Source organism: Diceros bicornis, chromosome 27, assembly GCF_020826845.1.
Source record: "Diceros bicornis minor isolate mBicDic1 chromosome 27, mDicBic1.mat.cur, whole genome shotgun sequence".
Lineage (NCBI taxonomy): Eukaryota > Metazoa > Chordata > Mammalia > Perissodactyla > Rhinocerotidae > Diceros > Diceros bicornis.
In genome coordinates, this window is record NC_080766.1 from 35873309 (window position 1) to 35897609 (window position 24301).

A 24301-nucleotide genomic window follows, 5' to 3' on the forward strand; every position below is an offset into this window, starting at 1 on the left:
GTTAGCTCAGGGCCAATCTTCCTCAGCAGAAAAAAAAAAATCTCGTGAAGAAAACATCAGGGGGCTTTAGAGGATTTCAGCATTCATTCCTTGCCTGCAGTTCCTTGGTTTACTCTTCCCTTCACAGTTCCTGACCTGCAAGCCCAGACCTTCATCGATTTTCTGAAGACACTCACAGAGCCACAGACAGGCAGATAAAGGCAGACCCACGCTAGGTTCATCAGGGATGAGAGGGGAGATGTGCCCATTCTCAGTATCACCGTCATCAAGTTCACATAATTGTCAGGAAAAGAACAGTCACATGACTCCCAGAGGAACTCCAAATAGATCACTGAGCACCAACTATAGGCTCAAGGAATATATACATATAGTATATAGCCAGTGAGTATATAGCTACATGCTAAATACTTTAAATGCTTTGTCTTAACCTCATTCACTCCTCACAGAAACCCCATGAGGCCCTTCAAATGCATGCTAAGTCTTTAGAGGGAATAACTACAGAAATGTGCAAACTGACTTATTGATATAAGCTGTGGTTTAAGCCTGATCTACTCTTTCTGAGAGTAACACTACCTACTATTTATTAAGCACTATGTGCTGGACACTATGCCAAATGCTTTCCACGTATTATTTCTGGTATTTCTCACCAACTCCTACATGACAGAGAATATTATTATTCTTATTTTACAGATAAGAAAACTGACTCACAGGAAAGTAGTCACTTGCTCAAGGACACAGAGCTCGTGTGATTTAAGCCAGAATTCATCTTTTTCTCTGCTCTACCATTTCCTCAGGATAAAAGGTCTATACTTTAGGCATTGATGGGGCAGGACATTGTTGAAATAACCTATAATTATTGATCTATGTAGACATTGGAAACATCCCAAGAAGCCACTTCCTAGCCTACAGATCCTGATTTTTTTCAGGTATCAACGTGTCACTCTGGATAATTTAGTTGGTCTAACTGAATGGTGGCAAACCCAATCGATTTAGCCAGCGATGGGTTTAGTGTATGCCATTTGACCTTGTTCTGACCAAAGAGATGTAAGAAATCTGTTCTGGATTTCTGGAAAAATTTTCCTCCCTGACAAATAATACATGCAGAAGAGAAAGCCCTTTTGTACCAGCTCCTCCTGGCTGCAACACAGTCAGTCATGTGAGGACCCGAATGTTGGAGCAAGGGCAGCCATCTTGTGAGCATGAGTGGAAAGTGCGGGGCATTGCTCACATTCTAAGGGTGTCAGAATGAAGAAGAAAAAAAGGTTAGGAGCTTGAAGTCATTGCTAAGCCTTCAAACCTACTCTGGGACCACCTACTTCCATAGTTTGTGTAATGTGAATAAGTGTTCTTATGGTTTAAGCCACTGTTAAGAAGTTTCCTATTACTCCAAATGCATTCCAGCTGATCTAGTTATGAAGTCAAATCAAAAGACAATTTTTATTCATTCTGAAAATGAAATTTGAGCATGTCCAGTGACTAAATGAGTTACCTACTCTGAATATGGTCCTAGTTCTCAAAGACACCTAGAAGAACAATTAATGACTTGGAGTTTTGTCTCAATCATGGTTCTTTCTTTTGCTTCTGTAAGGGAGGAAAAACTTTTCCTCTATCCTCTTATGTTTTCTGAGTGGGACATGCAAATTAAACTAACAACAGACAGATTAACAAGAGGAAAGCATACATGTTTTATATGATATTAATATTTTTTATGTGACACAGAGGGCTTCATAGACAAGAAGTGAAAACCCCAAAGAAGCAGTTAGACTCAGGAGCTTATATACCATTTTAACAAAAGGTGATAAATTTGTGGAGAAGTGACAAGGCAAAGGAAAGGGATTTGGGCTTTTAGGGGTGGCAAATTGTGGGAAAGGGACTAGGAAATACATGAGGGGAACTAATGGAAGGTGAGGGCTATTTTAGTAAGGTTTGTTTGTGCAAACTCATGTTGGCATCAACTCCCCATCTCCAGTGATACGAATGTCCTCTCTTCTTGGTACTAGAAGGATACTTTTCTCCGTGGAAAATTTATATCCCGCTTCTGGGAAGACAGGGTGAGGGTGGAGGGCTCTCCCTGCATCTGCTCTTTCTCAATTGCCTTCAGCTCAAAATATTTAATATGCTAAAGCAGCATATTTTGGAGTGACACGTTCCAATTCCCTTCATTTCCAAATAAATAACATATCTATTATTTTACTTTTACATTTAAAATGTAAATAACATATTTTATATTTAAATTATAAATATAAAAATAATAAAAATATTTAATTTTATAATATTATAATATGACTATAAAGTCTACTAGCATTTAATCACAAGGCTTACTGTATTTCATATTTAAATTTTTAATATTAGTATGTAATTATTATAACTTAACCACTACAGAAATGCATAAAGCAAAAGTGAAAGTTGTCCCAGTATTAAAATGTACTGAAACTTCTTTTAATAATTATAACATTAATTTACATTATATTTGCACTTCATCTATGTTGTGTGTATCAATAGTTCACTCCTTTTTATTACTGAGTGGTGTTCCATTATAAAACAAATATACCCTAGTTTTATTATTAATTTATTGAGGGATATTTAGGATATTTCCAGTTTGAGGCTATTATGAATAGTGTTGCTATCAAAATTCTTGTACAAATGATTTTACTGTACTTTTTTTCCCCCATTTCTCTGGGGTAGAGAACAGGCAAAACTAAGTTATTGGGCTGGAAATCAGAACCGTGCCCCTACGGGTGGCCAAAGAAACTTTCTGAGGTCATGGAAATGTTCTATATCCTGACTGGTGTGGTGACTATGCAAGTATATATATTTACCCTAACTTGCCAAACTGTACTTTTTAATGTATGTAAATTATACTCCATTTATAAAAATCATAAAAATGAAAAAAGAGGAAACAGTCCAAAAGAGTATAAGATTGCAGTGGATAAGGAAAATCCATTACATCAGCATGCATTACAGCTACTTTCTTGTGAGTATCCCTAAACTGCAGATGCTAGGAAGCTAAGAATCATATTTCTCAGATTTTCTTGAATCAAGGAGTCAAACTCAGCTTCTTCAAATTAGATGCATTGGTGCAAGATTTGCAAAGGAGAAGGCAAGCAGAGGCGAGGTGGGAGCCATCTTCCTGCTACTGGGAATCTTCCGATGGCAAGTGTGGTGGTGGAGGATGCAGAGGGGCCTCTCCCATAGCTCCAGTCTCATCACCAATGGCCAGGGCAGTTGTGCCTGTGGTGGAGCCAGACTCACCATTCCACTGTCCAGTCACCAGCCTCATGCATCCTAAGGGGCAGTTAGAGCTAACAGGTACAAAGAGAAGCTACAAGTCTGTTTTTCTGTTTTGTTTTGTTTAATTATGAACCTTTTCAAGCATATATGATAATGAAAGTACTGTATAGTGAATGCCCATATATCTACCACCTAGATTCTACAATTGTTAACATTTTGTTATATTTGCTTTATCACACATCCACCATATATTCATGCATCACTCTTTATTTTCTGATGCAATGACAGTACATATTTTAACTCAGCGTTCTGCTGTTGGCCTCCTAGTCCCCTCTTGCCCAAGGTAGTGGCTTCCCTAGAGGGCCAGTGCCCTGACTTGTTCTTGAGTCCTCTGAGTGGTCAGCTTAGAGCCCTCTCCTCCAGCCTTCCAACAATTCTGTAGGCCCCTCACTCTCTGTACGGTCTGTTCTGCCACAACCCATCTTTCTAAGACTCCAAAATAGCTCATGTAAGATTGGGAGTCAGAGGATAATGTCGCTGGAACATGACAATTGTCTTGACTCATACACAATTCTTCCTAGCAAGAGGAGCAGGAAAAGAAAAATCTTCAGCTTAGCTACAGGATGCTTCTCAGCTCTATCCTAAGAAAATTAAACATGATCACCTGCACTAGAGGTTCTATCTCCAACAAGAGGCGCTCCCAGCCTTGCAAAGTTCTACACAGAATAGGCTGCTCTTTCTCTGTGCTCAGAGCTTTCATCTGCATTTTCTCAGTCTGAAAACCAGCATTTTCAATAGTTTGTTTTTATTCATTTTAAACACTCCTGAGGCTAACTCCAGCCCAACTCAATTGCCCATCGAAATGTCCTCTGAGGTTCCAATCACTGTGTTTGCTGGTGCTGTTGATGCAAAATTACATAGATTTTGAGTGGTCTGCGCTGAACCTATATGCTCTATTATTGTTAATTTTGAAGAACACAAGGTTTTTCAAGAGCACATATACTGGCTTATTGAAGAAATCACTATTAAATCCATTTCTGCTTAATACAACTAGCGTCACTCCTGTCACCTGCAGATGAAAACTGATACAGAAATAAAACCAAGTCTCACATCCTACTCCAGTCCCTAGCTCCAGGCTGCAGAGATAATCACCAAAAATAGAGTTTGGATCCTTCCACCTATGAGATCAGATTTTACATACTGTCATATACTGGACTCCACTTAACAGCATTAGTTGAGTGGTCTCTCTAATACCAGGACATGTAGTCTACCTCCTTGGCTGGATTTATCGTGATTTATTTAAACAAGCTTCCACCTGTGGACACTTAAGATGTTTCAACTGTTTGCTCTCATAAAAAAAACGCTTTAATGAACATCTTTCAACATATCACTTTAGGTACCTAGGTGAACATGGGTGCAGGTTGCATTCGTAAATTCCTAAAGGAATACTAAATATTGCCCTGCAAAGAGGACGCTCCATTGAACTCCCATCAAGCCAGTGCGTATACAAGCGCCATCACTGGGCAATTTCAAATTTTCTTTTCTCCTTGACCATCTGATAGATTAGAAAAACTGGCATCTTGTTTTAATTAGAGTTTCTTAATATGGAGAAATGTTGAATAGTTTTTGTTTATTGGTGATTTACCATTTCTTTTTTCTGTGGATTGCTTGCTTGTTTTATTTCAAATTAATCTGTAAATATTTTACATAGCAATGAAATTTACCTTTTGTTCTATATATTTGAAAATGCTTTTGCTTGCTCATCATTTGTTCTTTGGTTTTACTTATAGTATGTTTGCTATGTAGAAGTTTTCGACTTTTAGTAGTTAAATTCATCAATCTTTCCTATTATTTTACTTCTGATTATTGTATCATGTCTACAAATTCCTCTTCCTTTCTAAGAATATGTACGTAGATAGATGAGTGATGGATGGGTGGATAGATAGATAGATAGATAGATAGATAGATAGATAGATATAGACTTAAAATTCTTTAGTCATATAATGGTTTTATGGTTAAATCTTTGGTTCATCTGAAATTTGTTTGGTGTTGGGAGTGGGTGTGGGGAGTTTATCCAAATGGGTACTAAATTGAGCAAACATAATTTATTGAATTATCTTTAATTTGCAGATAAAACATCACCTTTAGGTATTAAGAATTTTGTATATTTGTGTTCCTCATAAATTCTGAGCTATTTCTGGAATATTCTGTCCAACTGACATGTCTGTTCTTACTCCAGCTCCAACTATTTAGATCTTGTAGGTAATGCTATAAAACACTTCATTGTTTAGCAGAGATAGTCTTCCCTTATAATCCTCTCCCCAAATTCCATTTTTAAAAAATTTTCATGACTATTCTTAGATATTTACTTCTCCAGATGAACATTAATATTAATTTTTAAGTTCCTGGGGCAAAAAAAAAAAAAGCTTGATTTAAATTTTAAAGGATTGACGTCTTTAGATTATTGAATAATACAGAGTCTCCTTATCCAATGACAAGCTATGTTCTCTATTCATGAGTCCTATTTTTTTATGTTCCTTAATGAGGCTTTCTAGTTCTTTTCTCAAATGCATTAAACATGTCTCAAAAAGTTTATTCTTACATTATACTTTGCTGTTATTCCAAATGTGATATTTTTTCACTGTATTTTCTAATGATTTGTATGGTTCCCAATAGTCTTTGTAAAGAGGTCAGTATGGCCCAGCTTAATTTAAGATTATGTATCTCTGTTAAGAATGCATCAAGGTTGGGTATTGGCCTTGATATTCAAGAAAAATCTTCTTTTCAGCCATTAGAGGTCCAAATAGCTGTATGACTACAATATCGTTTCTGGCATCCCTAATCTTGTCTACGGTCCATAAACCTGCGAGTATGGTCATTTGCGTCCTATCTAACCAGTGTTACAACATCAATAACATGTGTCATGGTTAATTTTACATGTCCACTTGACTGGGCTAAGGGATACCCAAATAGCTGGCAAAACATTATCTCTGGGTGAGTCTGTGAAGTGTTCTGGAAGAGATTGGCATTTGAATCAGTAGACTGAGTAAAGAAGATAGCTCTCATCAATTCAGATGGGCATCATCCAGTTTGTGGAGGGCTTGAATAGAACAAAAAGACAGAGGAAGGGTGAATTTGCTCTCTGCTTGAACTGGAACATCCATCTTCTCTTTCTCTGGGACATCAGCACTCCGGTTGTTGGGCTTTTAGATCCCAGGATTCACATCATTGGTTCCCCTGGTTCGTAGGTCTTTGGTTTGTAACTACACTACCAGCTTTCCTGGGCCTCCAATTTGCAGACAGCAGATGGTGGGACTTCTCAACCTTCATAATCATATGACCCAATCTCTCATAATAAACTCTTTCTATATATTTATATATACCCTATTGGTTCCATTTTCTCTAGAGAACCCTGACTCATACACCATACCATTTGGGTTTAGATTCAATATCTGAATATTTAATTTCAAATAGAGGTAGAAGAGAAAAAAAATTCCTTATAGGCTTTATATTTTTAAATTCTATCAATCAGTTTAAGGATAAATGAATATTTATTTTGGCAAGAGCAAATGCTGTAGAGATTAATTATGATATTAATAATTTCTATTTTATGTTAAAATAATTATTAAGAATGTACTAATAGTTAAATTAATGTCGAGAGGGGAAGATTTCTTCGTACAACTATTAAGAGAATGTGTTAGATATTTTTAAATCAAGAAATGTTTATAGAAATCTAAGTAATAATGCAAATTAGAATATAAAAATTAGATTATATAGCAATTATAACCTCTGTAGAATTGTTTGATATGCTAGTCTTCATAGCATCAAGTAAAATGCCCATTAAGGACTGTATTGAATTTTTAGTTATTTAATTCCATTTAGGCCATGAATCTTTTAAGAAAGGGTCAATTTAGAAATTTTTAATATCTGGTCAGAATGAAATGTATAAGCTCAATTTTGCTGCCTCAAAATTTCATGATAAGGGAAAAAAATCACAGAAACAAAATTCATGAATAATTATGTGTGACTCAAAATAAAGATGATAAAAATATTTTTTAAAAAAATCACAAGAGAAAAATCTTGCTCTTCTACAAACCTTAATTGAAAGTTAATGTCTGCTTTATTTGACAAATATGCCTTCTAGTGACAACAGCAACGCTCAGCAACTGACAGCACCATGAACTTATTGTTTCTTCACTATGTCAAACTTTTCAAATACAACTAAGACTTTTATATTTTTTTAAGATTTTTCATTTTGAAAAAATTTCAAACCTAGAGAAAATTTTCAAGAATAGTATAATAAATACTGATATAACCTTCACCCCTATCGTCATTCTCTCTCCCTCTCCTTCTGTCTCCATCTCTCTGTCCCTTCCTCTTCCTCTCAGGGCAATGACTATGCTGGGAAGAAGCACCAGTCCAGGAGGAAGGGATTCTCAGGCTCTTGTTCTGGATCTGCCTGAAATAAGCAACAAGACCTTGGGTGACTCTCTTTACCTCTATGGATCTCCATTTCTTCATCTCTAAGATAAAGAGGTTGTACTGAAATCTCAAGTACCACTTATCACCATTTGCAGTACTCTGTAATGATTGTATAAATACTGTGAGAGAATAAATGATAAAGTGGAAGACTCGGATCCTGTCGGGAAAGTACAAAGAAAGCAAAGTGGAAGACAGAAAGTGGTGGACGTTTAGAAGAATAAGAGACCGTCTTTTTAGAATAGTATTTTCCTCAACTTTGAGAAAGTTAAGAAAACAACTGTCTCCTTTCAAATACTAACTGGGGAGGAACAACGCCCCACTGTCTGCTGGTGATTAAATATCCACATGAGGTGCGGTAAACATCATTAATTTCCCTTAATTGGGTGGAAAGTTTTGGAAAAGTCTGAAGTAGAGAAACATTTTCACAAAATTCAGCTTAATTTCAAGTTCATGTGCAACAAGGATGACAGGGCCTCAAAGAAGAGAAAGAGTGGAATGTCTTAGAGAATTTTTAAGAGTTTTAATAATAGATAAAAAAAAAACCATTAGGAATCAAAACACTCATCGTTTCACAGAAACATTTAAATACAAAGTGGTTTTACAAGTGTTTAGAAACATTTGTTGGCCTTCAGCCTTAGGAAGATTATATATTTCCCTTGTTTATACTTTTAATTTGTTTGGCAAATCTTTCCCCCACTTCTAGCCCTAATATATCAATGCACTTCACCAGCACTTTAAATTTATCCCAGATTCTGAATGAGTGGGTTTCTCATTGGCTAGGGTCACATTGTTCTTTTCTAAAAGTCCTCAATACTTTTATGCTCCCAGGAAATGCACCTGTCAACCTGGCATGTGCATTCTCTCATTTTCTTAAAAGCAGGAACCAGGTTTCATTTTTCACCCTTGATGCTAAAGCAGTCGGAGAGCTTGAAAGAGAAAGGGGCTGTCAACGGGGGAGCAAATAAATCTAATCGTGGTGAAAAGGTGATGAAAGACTTGTGCTTACATTTCCTCAATTTGTTCCTTAAAATAATCCTTGACACACTGTTTGATTGAGGACCAACTCTTGGTTTTCCAAGGCTGGGGTCACAGAGATCAGGAACAAAAGACACAGTTATTTTATAACACAAATTTGAGCAATTAGTTTCCACCTCTTCCTCTGGATATTTCCAAAGATGTTAATAAGTAGCTAAAGTGACTTCTTTGAATTTTGCTTCTGCTCCTTTCCTTTGCCCACCCTCTAACAGGTACACTGTTTAGTGGTAAGTTGGTTAAGAAGAATGACATGAGGGAATATAGCACATCTCTATTAGCCCTTTAAAACCTACAAGTGCTTCTAGTAGACCTAACAACTCAAAGTTGAATTGAAAGGGAAAGAAATAAATATGGGTAATTTGGGAGGAGACAGGGCTAAAACTGGGGAGTGTGACAGATGCTATCAATGTCAAAGCAGTGTCCCCAGACACTCACTGTCCATATCTGATACTTTGTATTTGCTATAAGCACTTGTGACTCTCTACTTCCACTTGCCATGGGTTTCTCTTTGGCAGTGTGTGGGAGGCTGGAAGTGCTAGAATGTTAATGCCCCTGGATCAGCTCTCAGCCCATAATAAATGAGAAATGGAGGATAGTCAGCTTTCTCCCATGCAAGGTGGGACAGCTCTGAAAGTATCCTCTACTCTGTCTCCCAAAGACATATCTTGCAAATGAGGCACTGACCACTCTTTGTTCTGAACTACCTTTTCAAGGATGTTTGTATAGCAGACAGCCTTGGAAGAGAGACATAATGTCTCCTTCTTGAGCAAAGGGCAAGAATACTTATTGCCCCTTGTATAAGATTTGGGTTCCCTAAGCACAGTGTTCCAACCCACTGATTGTGTAGGCAAAATCTAAGCTTATCCACACCATCTCATGGGGCTAGGGGACAAAGAGAACAAACACAGTAATGCTCACACTGCTTGCTGTGCCATAAGTAACCAAGTCTTTTGTCTCTAATGTAGGGGTCTCATATCTTCTGCTAGCATTCGTGAAACTGTCAGGCCAACCTGTTAGCTTGAAAGTACGGTGGAGATCTCAGACCCCACTGATGTCACATTATGGAAATAACCAACTGCAGAGTGGAATTTTAATTCAGCCCAAATTAGAAGAATCATTTCCTAAGAAAATTTATTTTAAAACATTGCTGTATTGTTCAGATAGGATCCTAATTAAATGGAATATTTTGAGAAATAAATCTCCAGTGTTTTTCAGGCCACAAAACTTGAAGTTGAACCACCCAAGCCCCCAGCTATTGGCAGATAGAAAGGTTTTAGAGTTAATACAGTCATATTAACACATACAGCAGTGGTACCATAAGATTAGTACCATACAGCGTAGGTGTGTAGTAGGCTATCCTATCTAGGTTTGTGTAAGTACACTCTATAATGTTGGCACAACAACAAAATCGCCTAACGAAGCATTTTTATAGTGTATCCCTGTCATTAAGTGACACACGACTGTACACTGATTCTCTCAGAGAGTGAAGTTGTTCAAAGACCCAGGTGATACATACAGCTCCTGCCCCTGAGACTGAATGCAGGCTACAGGACTGAGCATTGGGAACTCCCAGTGTAACATTCAAATGCAATGAATCCATAACTTTTGCTTCTTCCTTATGGAACTATGGGTCCATACGTATTTTTGGTTTGTTTGTTCACTTATTTGTTAGAGCATAAAAAAGTCAATCTCATTAAGTGTATGCATTAAAATGACAATTGAGGAAAATATAATTAAGGGTGGAAAGAAGAAAGGTTATTGAGACTTTTGCAGGCTGAGAAAAAAGGGCAAACATGTGACTGACACTAGCATTGGCAGCAAGTTTACAGTCCAAAGGGTTTTCATACCTGTTCATAGGTGAACAAAGGTACATGAGTATCCCCATATACAGAACAGGAAGAAGAGCTGTTAAGTTCATCAGCTCTCTGCAGCTCCGTGGAGAGCAGTTAGTTTTATTTTACAGATCACTGAAAATCAGTCAGGCCCTGTCATGGCTTAAAAACCTTAGTTTATTCTCACTAAAGATACACACACACACACACACACGCACACACGGTGCATACAGGCACATATACACACAACATATATGAATTATAATGTAACATTATATTGTTACATTATTATGTAATGATATACATTAGAATTTTGTGTTAACATTATATATGTAACATACAGATATTAGCTACATATGTAATTTCAATAGCTTCAGTATAGTAACTTCAGAAACAGTTCTTTCTAGACTACCCATAAAAAAACGCCTTCTTTACTATTGGTGGTTCTCTGTATTGTATTTAAACTTCTGCAGTCATGTGTCAGTTATAAAACATACAGTTAAGATAACATTGAAAAGGTTAGATTAGTAAACTGCATAGGTACGATAATCTTCACTTCAAATCAGAGACCGAAAAGACCCAACGCCGGGGAGAAATTTCACCCTTGTTTAACATGCTTTTCAGATTAATCTAAGAATGACACCAAAAGGCCAACATAAGAAATGCAGGCAGTGAACGCAAGCAAACTCCTTTTTTCAAAGAGGATTTTAATATTAGAAATCAACATACCCATGTAAGTGATAAAATGGTAGATATTAACAATGTCCTATAACAATTCAGTTTTCCATCATTTTGTTTGTTTAAGAACTTTTAGTTTCAAACAGAAATAAAACGAGCTTTCTTCCCTGAAAATAGAATATTCATTGCCCGGCCTGATTTTGACACAGATTTTGTAAGTTATTTGGAAGAGAACAAACATCTTCAAATACAGTTACTTACTGAGCCCCTGTGATACACTAGGCAATGGGGTCGTGGGGGGATTCAAAGAGGGATAAATATGACTTATGTCCTTGACGAGGTCAAATTCTGATATAGATTTTCTTTTTCAAGATAAAAAATAAACACATGACTTAGTTTTTTCCAAGGGCTCTGCAGATTGGAATTTGTTCAAATTCTCTGCAAAACGAAAACCCAGGGAGAAGTTAAGACAAGCTTTTATTGGGCTTGTTATTTACATATTCTAACCATGGTAGGAGCCGCCATTTTCCCCACTGGCATGGGAAGAGCAAAGATATTAAAAGCTCTTACTTCCACAAACTTCTTTTAGGGTCTCTCTCCCTAACTTAGTTGCTTTGTTTCTTGAAATTCCTTCAGCCAGAGATTGGTCTTGGGTCTGCTGTTTCATTGGGCCTGGACAGAATAAATGGAGGCCAGGGACAAGTGTACCTCCAGATGAGGGGACAGGAGGGATTCTGGACTCTTTGTAGCCCAACCCAGGTCCCAAGGACAGAAGCCCAGCTGGGGATTGAGGACCAATCCTCAGCTAACAATGAAGCAGGCTCCTTTGCCTGGACTGTCCCTAATGCTAAAGACAGACTGGGAAGAGCTAGGTGATTTTGCAGATATGTTCCACAAACTGTCCTTTTTAATACAAATGATTCCAGGGAAAGCTCTTCAATTTATGAAGCTGGTATAACCTAGGCACCAAAAGTAGGCAAAGACATTAAAAGAAAAAAATGGCCACCCCATATTATGATCATAAATGCAAGAATCCTAAATAAAATATCAGTAACCTAAATTCAGGAGATTATTAAATAGCTACATCATGGCCATATATGGCTTATCTCAAGAATACAACATTAGGTTAATAGAAAATCTACAAATATAATTCACAACACATTACAAGAGAAAAGCCATATGATCATCTTAATATTCAAAGGAAAACACGAAAGTAAAATTCAATACCCTTCAGAATAACAAAAATAACACCCTAAACAAGTTAAGGCTGGAACTCCTTTAATCTGATCAATGGAATCAATCCCAATCATACATATTTGTGAAGAATTAGCGGCATTCTCTTAAACAAAACAAGTCAGAAACAAGAAAGAATGCCTACTATCACTGCTTTTATTTAGCATTGTACCAGAGATCCTAGCTGGCACAATAAGGCAGGAAAAAGAAATAATCAATATAAGCATTGAAAAAATAGAAATAAAATTGTCATTTATTTGTAGACGATAGGATTATTTACATAGAAAATTCAAGAGAACCTACAACTTATTAGAGAAAAGAAATAGAAGTGGGAAAATAGACCAAACAAACAGATTAGGGAAATTTACAACAGACCAACATACCCATGTGAACTTCACATATGATGGAGGTGGTAATATAAACCAGGAAGAAAGAAAGAAGTATTCAAAAACCTTCTGGGCTGACTGATTATCCATTTGATAAAACATATTTGCCTCATGCCAGAAACAAAAATAAATTCCATATGGATTTAAAACCTAAAGATTTTTTTAAACTTAAAGTTTATAGAAGAAAAAAATAGAGAATAGTTTTAGAACTCCAGGATAGAGAATCATTTTGAAACCAAGGCGCAAAAACGACAGAAAAGAAAAGAGTGATACATTTTTTTTCTTTTTTTTTTTTTTGCTGTATTAAAATTTAAAACCTCTATATGACACTGTAAACAGAGTGAAATCTATAAGTCGAATACGGGAGAAGATGTGAGCAGCACAAATACCTACAGAGGAAATTTTCCTTTAGGTCCTATTGGTCAGAAATGGGTCAGATGACCACCAATCATTGCTTATCCACAGGAGCTTAGGGGAGACATGTCCTCATTTCCTAGGACATTGCCCCTTATACCTCAACCAAATGATGGCACTTTTAACAAGAAAGAAAGGAAGGAGATGTTGGTTAGGTAAGCAATCTCCACGTCTGCTAAAGATGGTTCAAAAGCAATTGACAGAAGAGCAAATCATAACAACTAATACACAAATGAAAAGTCATGGGCTTCATTAGTAATCAGAGGAATACAATTTAAGAGTGGAGGGAGAGGGAAGAAGAGCGAGAGAGAGAGAGAGATCATCATACAACCATCAGATAGAAAAAATTCTAAAACATATAATAACACCAAGTTTTGGGTTGTTATTTGGAGTGGAGGCCCATCTCCAATTAGATGCCTTGTAAGCTTCTCATTCAATGTATTCAAAACCAAACTACACCCTCCAAACTGTTCTTTCTTTCCAACCCAGTCAATGTCACCATCAACAACTCAGGAGAAAGACCTGAGTCATCCTTAACTACCATCATAGCCTCACCATTCATATCCAGTCACCCTGACATACCTGTAAATCCTTCCTTTCTGTTTCCACACCTCTAGAATCCATCTCCACCACCTGGGGGATGTCCTCATCATTTCCTGCATGGAAAGCCTCTATATCTTCTTCACTCGTCTTGCTGCTTCCTATCTTCCTGACTTCCAACCACTATTCAGCAGGTAGTAGAGCTGCCTTCCCCAGGCTTAAATGCTTCCAGTAGACTTTGTTATAAAGATCAAGCTGAAATTCCAAATGGGATGTCCCTTAATGATCTGCCTATACCTCTTCCAGCCTCATCTATAGGCCTGTCTTGTAGTCCACACCTTCCTATTGGGTTTAATTTTCTTCTCTCCAAATACATTCATTAAGAGTTATTTTAGTGAGGGTCTATGAGCAGTAAATTCATCCAGTGTTTGTATGAAATTATTATTATTTTGCTTTTATCCTTGAATGATTTTTTATTTCATGTTCATGATTATTATCCCTCAGCACTTTGAGGGCCAAGGAAGGCACTGATGATGGTGCCCAGGACACAGACCGATAATGTCAAGTGCAAAAAAGACTTGGCCTCCTTCTAACTTCTGTCTGGGACCAGCCTTACCTGTAAAACAGAACCTACTTCACAAAAATAACCTCCGTGAACTCTAACCACCATCTTTCGTTTGCTTATCTCTGACCATACTATCGCTCTTCCCAGGAACCCAGCAAGTGCGACGCACTCCTGTCTAGCTTTGTAGAGTAAGGAAAGCTCAGGGATATCCTTGTACTTTGTCATATTTTCAAGTAAAGCCTATTATGCCTAGCTTCCCATGATTTAAAAAAAAAATCCATACGTTAAATATTTTAAACTTTTTTTTGATCTTACCTGTAAAAGCCAGATATGAGACTCAATGCTCAGAACACTAAGGCTCAGGACACTAAAATTCAATGTTCATTCATGTTAAAAAGAAAAAAAGAACTTTTGGCAAACTAAGAATATGAAGGGACTTCCTTAACTTATTATTTCCAAAAATAAGTTAGGAAATAAGTCATTTCCTTTCAGCTGGCAAGCTAAGGTAAATACATGTTATTCATCAGATTACCAGTACCCTCACATCAGCACAATTGGGTAACTCTTTTTCATCTCTAAAACACAAATATTTGTGGCTAATTTAATTGATTTATGCCAAAAATGCAGGTGCAAATTGTTTTGAGTTTTATTTCCTTACAAAAATATTAATTTAGTGTTTAGAAGAGAAAGAAACAATGTTTTGAGAAAATAAAAAGAGATCCAGGGGTCCATTGGCCAAAAGAAAAACATGCCAAGGAGTAGCATGCATATGCAGGCTTCTGAAAGGGTATGAATTTAAATCAAATTTCCTTAAGAGAGGCAGACTTTGCTTATTTTTTCAAAGGATATACTTGACCTAAAAATGCATAAATTGTAGATATTCACATTCTAAACAACTTAAAAATATTAACTCATTTCCCCCTTATTTGTCATTTCCTTTGGCATTCTTGTATGCAATCTGAAATCCACCGCCCAGCACTTGGCATACATGTGGTCTCATATTTGTCCTCTTGAAATCTGAATGTGTATAAGCCTTTCTCAGTTAAATTGACTATAAATTCTTTGGGAGCAAGGACCATGATTTTTGTTGTTGTTGTTATTCTTTTCTAATTATTAAAAATATATCATAATACTCACTTTGGTGTCACGCTTAGATTTACACAACAGACTTGAGTTCCCCAAATGCTACACTTCCTTATCCCACCAGGCCTCTGAGTGTGGTTTGTCTGGACCACTCCTCTCACCCTCAGGAAACAGACATTAAGAAGATGGTAAAAAGGGGCTGGCCCAGCAGTGTAGTGGTTAAGGTCTCATGCTCTACTTCTGTGGCCCGGGGTTCCCGGGTTCAGTTCCTGGGCTCGTCAGCAGCCGTGCTGTGGTGGCGTCCCACATACAAAAAATAGAGGAAGATGGGCACAGATGTTAGCTCAGGGACAATCTTCCTCACCTAAGAAACAAAAAAGGTAGTGAAAAGATAGTATGAGAAACTTTATGACAATAAACTTGACAACTTATAGGAAAGGAACACGTTCCTTGATGATCTCATCTTACTAAAGCTGACACGAAAAGAAAGAGAAAATATGAATAGCTCTATATTTATCTTAGAAATTGAATCTGTAAATAAAAATCTTCCCACAAAGGAAATACTAGGTCCAGATGGCTTCACCTGTGAGTTGTTTTAAATATGTGAAGAAGAAATAACATCCATCATACACAAAACCCTCCAGAGAATAGAAAAAGTTCAGCTTAATCACGATACCAAAATCTGCAAGGGTGTTATAAGATAAGGAAATTATAGACCACTTGCTTATTAGATACAAAATCCCGAATGAACTATTTGCAAACTGAATCAAACTGAATGTATAGAAAAGGAAAATACATTATGATATATTTGGGTTTATCTTAAGAAGGCAAAGTTGGACTAATACTAGAAAATCAATTAATATAATTAACCATATCAACAGATTAAATGTGAAATTATCATATGATCCTTAAAATAGATACAGGAAAATGAATAGATAAAATACAATGTGCATTCATGTTTTTAAAAAACTTTTAGCAAACTAGGAATATGAAGGGACTTCCTTTACCTGTAAAGAAAATCCATAGCAAATATCACACTTCATGGTGAAACACTGAAAGCTCTTCTTGGGGAATCAGGAACAAGATTTAGACAGCATGTTATTACAATTTCTATCAACATTTGAGTGGAAGTTCTAGTAAGTGCAAGAAAAAGTGCAAGGAAATATAAACTAAATGCATAAGGATTGTTATGAAAGAAACAAAACTTTCATTATTCACAAATGATATGTATGATTTTAGCATCTATGTTCATGAGTAAGTTTGCCTTATCACTTTCCTTTCTCATTCATGTCAGGTTTATTCAAGTTTATGCTAGTTTCATAAACTTTTTCAATACTCTGGAATTGTTTATGTATGTATTTACCACGTCTCTTTTTTCCTGATGCTTTGACATGGGCAGGGGCTCACGGGAGGGACTGCCCCTCCCAGGGTTAGCTATTTCCTAGAGATAGTAAACAACTCCCTGCTGAGAGTGTCTTTCAAATGCAAACCAACCAGTCCAGAGCCCACACCTCTAACCACCTCCCTTATCAGGCTCTCCCATTCCAAGCCGCTATCCACCTGCCCTAATCAATCCAGGGTCAGGTACTGAGCAACAAAGGACAGCTCCTATGCCCCAGAGCCTCCTGAAATCATCAAAACTAGCCAATCTTAAACGTGCTCACTCTGCCTTGCCCATTCCTTCCTGCAGAAACCACAATAAAGTTTCTTGCCACATTTCCCCCTCTCCCTCTGCCTCCTAAGAAACCCTAGTGCTTCCCCATACGGCCCACCATTTGGAGTGGTATGCCCTGTCCTCTTGGGATCTATGAGTATAACAAGCCTCTTTTCAATGGCAGTCATTTCCTAATCTGTTGACCTTGCCATATCTGAATAATTATAAAACCTATATTTTAAAACAATATAAAATTAGAATTCTTGGTAGAACTTACCAGTAAGATCGAGTTTTATTTTGGAGTATTTTTGTTTTCTAAATACTTTGTTTTTCGAATATTTTGGGTTTTTAAAAATTTTCTAACACTTTTTTCCCTAAATATTTTCTAATTTCCATAAATATTTCCCCTATACTCTGGCCCTAGGACATTTCATCCAATACCTTAACTTGAAGCACCTCTATATGTTAATGATTTCAATTCTATATCTTCAGCTCCTGAGTTTTAGACCTATAAATCAAAATCAGACATCCTACTTGATATTTGCATCTGAACATCTAACAAGTCTTCTCAAACTTAATTTCAAACAACAGTCTTGATTTCTGCTCACAACGTGCTTTCCCTCAGACTCCTTATTTCCCACCGCACAGTGGTCAGAAATGTGGAGTCATCATTAATTCCTTCTTCCCCTTCGTCCTCACAGCTAACCACCCACAAGTCCTGTCAACTATAACCTCACAGCACATCCCTTGCCAGTTCACTTTCCTTCCCCGCTACTGTAGTCTAAACAACCGTCATCCTCCCCAGGATGCCTGCCAGGGCCTCCCAAGTGTTCTCCCAGCTTCTCCTCTTTCCACCCCACAACTCATTCTCAACAGAGCAGCCGGGATCATGGAACAGGGCCTGTCGCTCCGCTCTCAAACCTCTGTGTGTCACCCATCACCATCAGCATAAAATCCAAACTCCTTTTTCTCAAGGCCCGTAAGAACTGGCCCTTGTCTACCTCACCTTACATTATTTTCCCCTCTCTTTAGGTTTCAGCCACACTGGCCTTCTCCCTCTCGACTTTTGCTCCCACGTTTTCCTCTTTCCAGAGCGTTGCTGGCTCCTTTATCATCACCTCAGATAAACTTTCCCTGGCCACTCAGTCTAAAGTACACCCCTCCCCACCCCCATAGCCCCCTTTCTTTACAATGCCACTACTTTATTTTATTCTATTCTGTTTTATTTTACTTTATTCCATTGTACTTATTGCAACCCAAACTTATCTTGTTTCTTCTTGGTTTACTTTCTTATAGTTTATTCCCATGAGAGCCAGAAATCCTGTCTGATTTTTCACTGCTTTAGCCTAGGATAGAACTTGGTACAATGAAGTTCTGAAGAAGTTCCAAATGAAGACTTAATAAATGGGCATAGAGTATACTCAAGATAGACTGTGGCAGGTATTTGAGAAAACAGTTTGAAAAATAATGAGGAGACCATATCTCATGGAGCTGGTGTTGTTTAGGGGGTGGTGGGAGCTGGTAGGGAGCTCCGACCACTCAGTGGGAGAGTCAGACAGACTGGAAAATAAATACCATCACTCTTTACTGCTCCAGCCTTTGAGCTAAGACTCAGTATCTGGCTGAAGGCTTGCAATGCAATCGCCTCTTATCTATTCAGTCACCAGTCCTGTGGGGTTCAAAGAATGGACAGGGAATATTGTAATAAGTGACTATTTTTAATTCTAGGGAGACCCCAAATGGAATTCCATTCTTCCTTAAAATAAAAGAAGACATCTTCGAAAATGAGATATCTAAGATAAATATCACCAAGTATCAATTTGGGCATTATCTGAATTCTGACATCACAAGCGAAAACAATTTCAACTCCACTTAAAAAGATGTCAAAATCAGGCAGTTTTACAACAGGAAATGGAAAAAGGTTAAGGCTTTAACATGATTCAGGTGTCATTTGATATATATACATAGGAAATTAGGTCACTGAAAATAATTTTTTTTGTCAAGAAATTTACAGCTCAGAATAAAATGATGTTTCAATCCATTTTAACCTGTGTTCCTAGTCATTCATGTTTCTCAACATTACCCTGCATTGACCACTTAAAAGCTACAAACAAGGGAAGTTCAAAGATCTTTGTGTTTATTCACTCTTACTAATATTTTAATGCCAGTAAAATTTAAACTATTGAACACAGCTATTTTCACGAAAAAAATTTGGAGTCTGCCATCTGTTAAAATGTGGGTGACTAGAATAACACAGGAAAAAATTCATTAGTATCAAAGTCCCTCAGTTCATGAAACAAACTCCTTCAAGGGAAGCAAGCCAGAAGAGTGTGAATGACCTTCAACTGTTTTTGCTCTTTCTTTATAAATATCTATGCAAGCATTCAAGACCCAACTCAAATATCACTTCTATGTAAACACTTGCCTTTTCCTCTTAAGCAAGAATGATCATTCCTTCTTCAGTTTTCCAATGGATAAATCTCTACGCTTAAACATACTTCATTAGATAATAGATGTCTCCTCCAATTAGCTTCCAGCTTCTTAAAAACAGAAATCCTCTTTTAGTCAACTTCGAATTTCCAGCCCCCAGCATAGTGTCAAACATTCAAGAAAAGTTTATTAACAAAACAAACTAAAAAAGTATTTAATTGAGGGCCTCTTACATATTTACTAAGTGCTGATAGGAGTTGCATTAATAGTAGTTTTTAAAAATCTGATCTACCTGGGCTCTCAAGTACTTCATGTTCTGGTTGTGAAGTTTAAAGGGGAGGAGGGCTTGCTTTGTATTTACTGCCGTGCCTTCACCCACCCAGTTTTCAGGAGCATAATAGCGACCTTCCTGTATTTTTTTCTTGCACAAGAGGCTTCGACTGCAAATCAACACACATGGTCATCATAATAAAAAATCAAGCAGTTGTGTCACATCATCTTAACATTTGAATATTCCTAATATTCCCTTCAAAATTAAGGGAAAAAAATCCATAAAATTCTAAACCCTTTTTAAAGAAAAGCCCTGATCAAAGAAATGTTTCAGAACATGCTTGCAATATTTTTTTAAAGAAAGGAAAATTTTTAATATAACAGGTACAAGTCACTATACTAATTTTCTTTTAAAATATATCCAGGAAAGAGCTGCGTTTAGACATAACTTATACATTTAATATGTCCACTGATAAATCAAAACCACTCACCATGAGGTGTTTCTAGTGAAATTGTCCCACTCCCCACTAATTTTACTGAGTGGAATTTCAGTCGAAGATTAAGTAGTTAATTTTTCAAGTAGTAGCACAATTCTCTTTTCTCTTAATAAAACACAGCGAGAGAAGAGAGGTTTCCACTTTTCTGGCCTATGTGTAGGGACAAACCAATTTTATTTTACCAGATTGCAAAGATAATGCTTCCATTTGGGTAAGTTTTTTTTAATCACCCGAGAATTTCTTTTTCAGGGAGTTATAAAACGTATATTTTTTTAAATGGAAAAAATCTGCTACACTAGAGATGTAAAAGCAATGTCATCCCAATGTGTGAAATAATTGATTTGAAATATTATGTTTCATTATCCCCAAAGAACACTCAGACCTATCACATGTTGGATTTGGGTCTTGGATTCGGATAATATGGACTCTGTAATGAGGAATCACACTATATCACCCAAAATGACAGAATAAAAGTGTCCTGTAACTCAATTTTCCCCATGAGAATTAGCCCTGTTCTCCAATTCTGATTTTATAAGAAGGCCTCTGTCTACTTTCACTCTTTTTATTTTTTTTTTTTGTGAGGAGATCAGCCCTGTGCTAACATCCGCCAATCCTCCTCTTTTTTTTTTTTTTTTTTTTTTGCTGAGGAAGACGGCCCTGGGCTAACATCTGAGCCCATCTTCCTCCACTTTATATGGGACGCCGTCACAGCATGGCTTGCCAAGCAGTGCGTCGGTGCGCGCCCGGGATCCGAACCAGCGAACCCCGGGCGGCCGCAGCGGAGCGCGTGCACTTAACCGCTTGCTCCACTGGGCCGGCCCCTACTTTCACTCTTTTAAAAAGTTACTTGCCATAGATTTCCCACCAGATAATCTTAATTATTGTGAGCTTATACACAATATAAAACTTCACGGTAGCACTGATAGAACTTTTCTAATTCCAATAATCATCAAGTGCCTTTTAAATACCATTTACTAAACATTAGTCTCCCATTTTTAACACTGGCTTTTAAAAATTGTTTTCCTAAACCCTGTGAAAAGCATCCCAACATGATGTCTTGGGGGAATATAGCGCAGAAGTACAGAGTACAAACAAAACAAGTAAGTATTTTGAGTCTGCTTTCAATTTATTCAAAATACTGTTCTCTCCCAGTTAAAGGAAAAAATGATTACATATTCAGTTTCCTTGAAATAATTAAAAGGTCATCAGTTTCCTGTCATGGAAGTGATATAGTTTAATTACATTCTATAAATGTATTGACCAGGCCATCAGGGGAGACTCTCCTGCTGAGAGATTATTATCTTAACAACAAACTGATGTCCATTGAGTGGGATGTAAGTATGATGTAGGGATTTGTGCCTATGTGTGCTTTCAAAAATGACAATGGAGACTCTGAATGGCAGAGTTGGTTGGAATTGGAGAGAGTTTAAGATTTGCCCGTATTTTCCCAGGAGAAAATAAAATATTTATTCATAGAAATACAGAATTTATTTATATTAATATATGAAAACTTTCCCCTTGCAAGAACTTTCATCCACAGTGACTAATTGTTAAAATTGGGCAAGGAAAATGGCAGATAAAAATGCAATTAAATAAAACATCTCTCAAGGTAACCACATTTGCAATTTCCCCTAGTCTACGTATTATAAAACAGTTAATAGAAACAAGTCTCTAAGTGTATTGGAAAGCTAAAGGATTCATTCTGATACCACCCAGTCATATGTCTACACCAGCTAGGAAAGCCTGACATAGTAGGTAGCATGGAAAAACTCCACTGACCAGCTAGAATGTCAAAATGTAGTACTATTTCCACCCAAAAGTTTTGTTACAAGTGGTAGCATTCAACAGTTTTCAATGCAGTGGACTTTGAAGTGAGGTCAATGAGAGTCTTAGCTTGTTATTAACACATGGATTGATGATTCATAAAATGGATTTTTGCTATTCCTCTCCCCCACATCAGTCCATGCTTGAGATTTACCAGATTGCTGGACCCCTCTGCAAAAGCATTTACTGCTCCATTCATCGGAGCCTGTCCACCAGTTGTATGTTTCTTGGATGCTATCTGCTCCTCTCTCACCCCCACCTGGTAAACAGAATCAATTCAAACATCAATATTCTGGGGCCGGCCCCGTGGCTTAGCAGTTAAGTGCGCGCGCTCCGCTACTGGGGGCCCGGGTTCGGATCCTGGGCGCACCGACGCACCGCTTGTCCAGCCACGCTGAGGCGGCGTCCCACATACAGCAACTAGAGGCATGTGCAACTATGACGTACAACTATCTACTGGGGCTTTGGCGAGAAAAGGGGAAAAAAAAAATCAATATTCTTAGTAAAGCCCCCAGACCCAGGCACTTCTTCCACTATTTACCACACTTACTTCCAGCCATGCGTTAATTATACAAGGCAGCCCAGTAGATGGAAACAACACTAGAGGAGGAGTCAACTCCCTGCTCTGCCACTCATGGGCTTTGTGAGTCTGAGGAAGCTTCCCAACCACCTAAGCCTTGGGTTCCTTATCTGTAAAATTGGAATAAAGACACATAACTTGGAAAGTCTTACAACAACTAAATGAGAGAATGTGTGAGAAGCCCAGCGCAGTGCATGGCACACAGAGACAGTCAGCAAATGGTAGCCACCCCACCACCACCACGTGCCTCCACATACTCCTGTTCCCCTCCAGGCTTCCCTCCAACAAGCCTGCAGCCAACCACAGTGGGGCCCTCTAGAACAACGCAGCCTATATAAGGTTAGCGCCCCACCTGCTGCTCCCTAAAGCCCTATGTATGCATGATGTTCCCTTTGTGTGTTTCATCCCTGTCTTTCTTGTCTCTGTCTCCAACTGATTCCAGCTTCTGCACACAGAGGTTGTGACCCACATAGTCTGGGGTAGGGTCTACAGTTGAGTATTTTTTTAAGATCCTAGGGATTATTCTAATGTGCAACCAGGGTTGAAAATGACGACACCCCTCCATAATCCCTTATGTACCTCCCACTAATTAAGCCGTTCTCCTAATGTATTGAAATTGTTTATTTCCAGCCTGTTTACTGCTTTCTACGATACCCTTCGAGGCAAAGACTGTGTCTCATTCATCTTCAAATCACTAGAAATGTAGCACAACGCCCAGCATTTTGCAGACCCTCAAAACCTTGAGGTATAAATAAATGAGTAAGATATTGGATAAATGTCTCCACCTTACTAGTCCTCTTTTCTATTCAGGAAAATGTGTGTGATAGTTCTTCTCCTACCCACAAAGATATTGGAAAAGTCAATCGAGTTTAAGAAAAGCATTTGTTTAAATACATATGTCATATAAAGTGATAGGAGTCCTAAATCCCAATGATGTATGTTCACATTTACTTGATACAATAGGAAAGTTGCAAATAAGAATGTTTAGTGAAAAGATATCAATATAGTCATTCAAACTTCTCTCTTGAACTCATTTCTTTTTAATTAGTGGCTTTCAGTGGTAATCCTGGAAGGAACTTGACTAGAAAGTAGAATTCTTGGCCGCAGTGATTTTGAATTCATCTCACAGAGACAGACAAATGATGAGCTAAACTGTATTTCTCTTGTGAACAAAACTGGAACATGAAGCCATGGCCCCAGAGGAAAAAGAATCCCATGTGTAGTCAGTCTTGCTCCGGGATCCAGAACTGGATGAAATTCTGAAAAGAGGAACAAAACCAGGAGCCACTCTCCATGCAGCATTCTTCAGGCAGGGTTTGGACAGCCTCAACCCTAGTCCCCTAAAAGGGACAGTTCCCCCTACTATACTTGAAGGGGGCGCTGGTTAAGTATGTTACCGCCTTTAAGATGTGGGGAATTGCAGTATCTGTTTCTGATTGCTGCTATAACAAATTACCACAAACTTAGTGGCTCAAAAAACAAAAACACTGCACAGGTTTATTGTCTCACAATTCTGGAGATCAGAAGTCCAGAATGAGTCTTAAGGGGCTAAAAGAAAGGTGTCAGC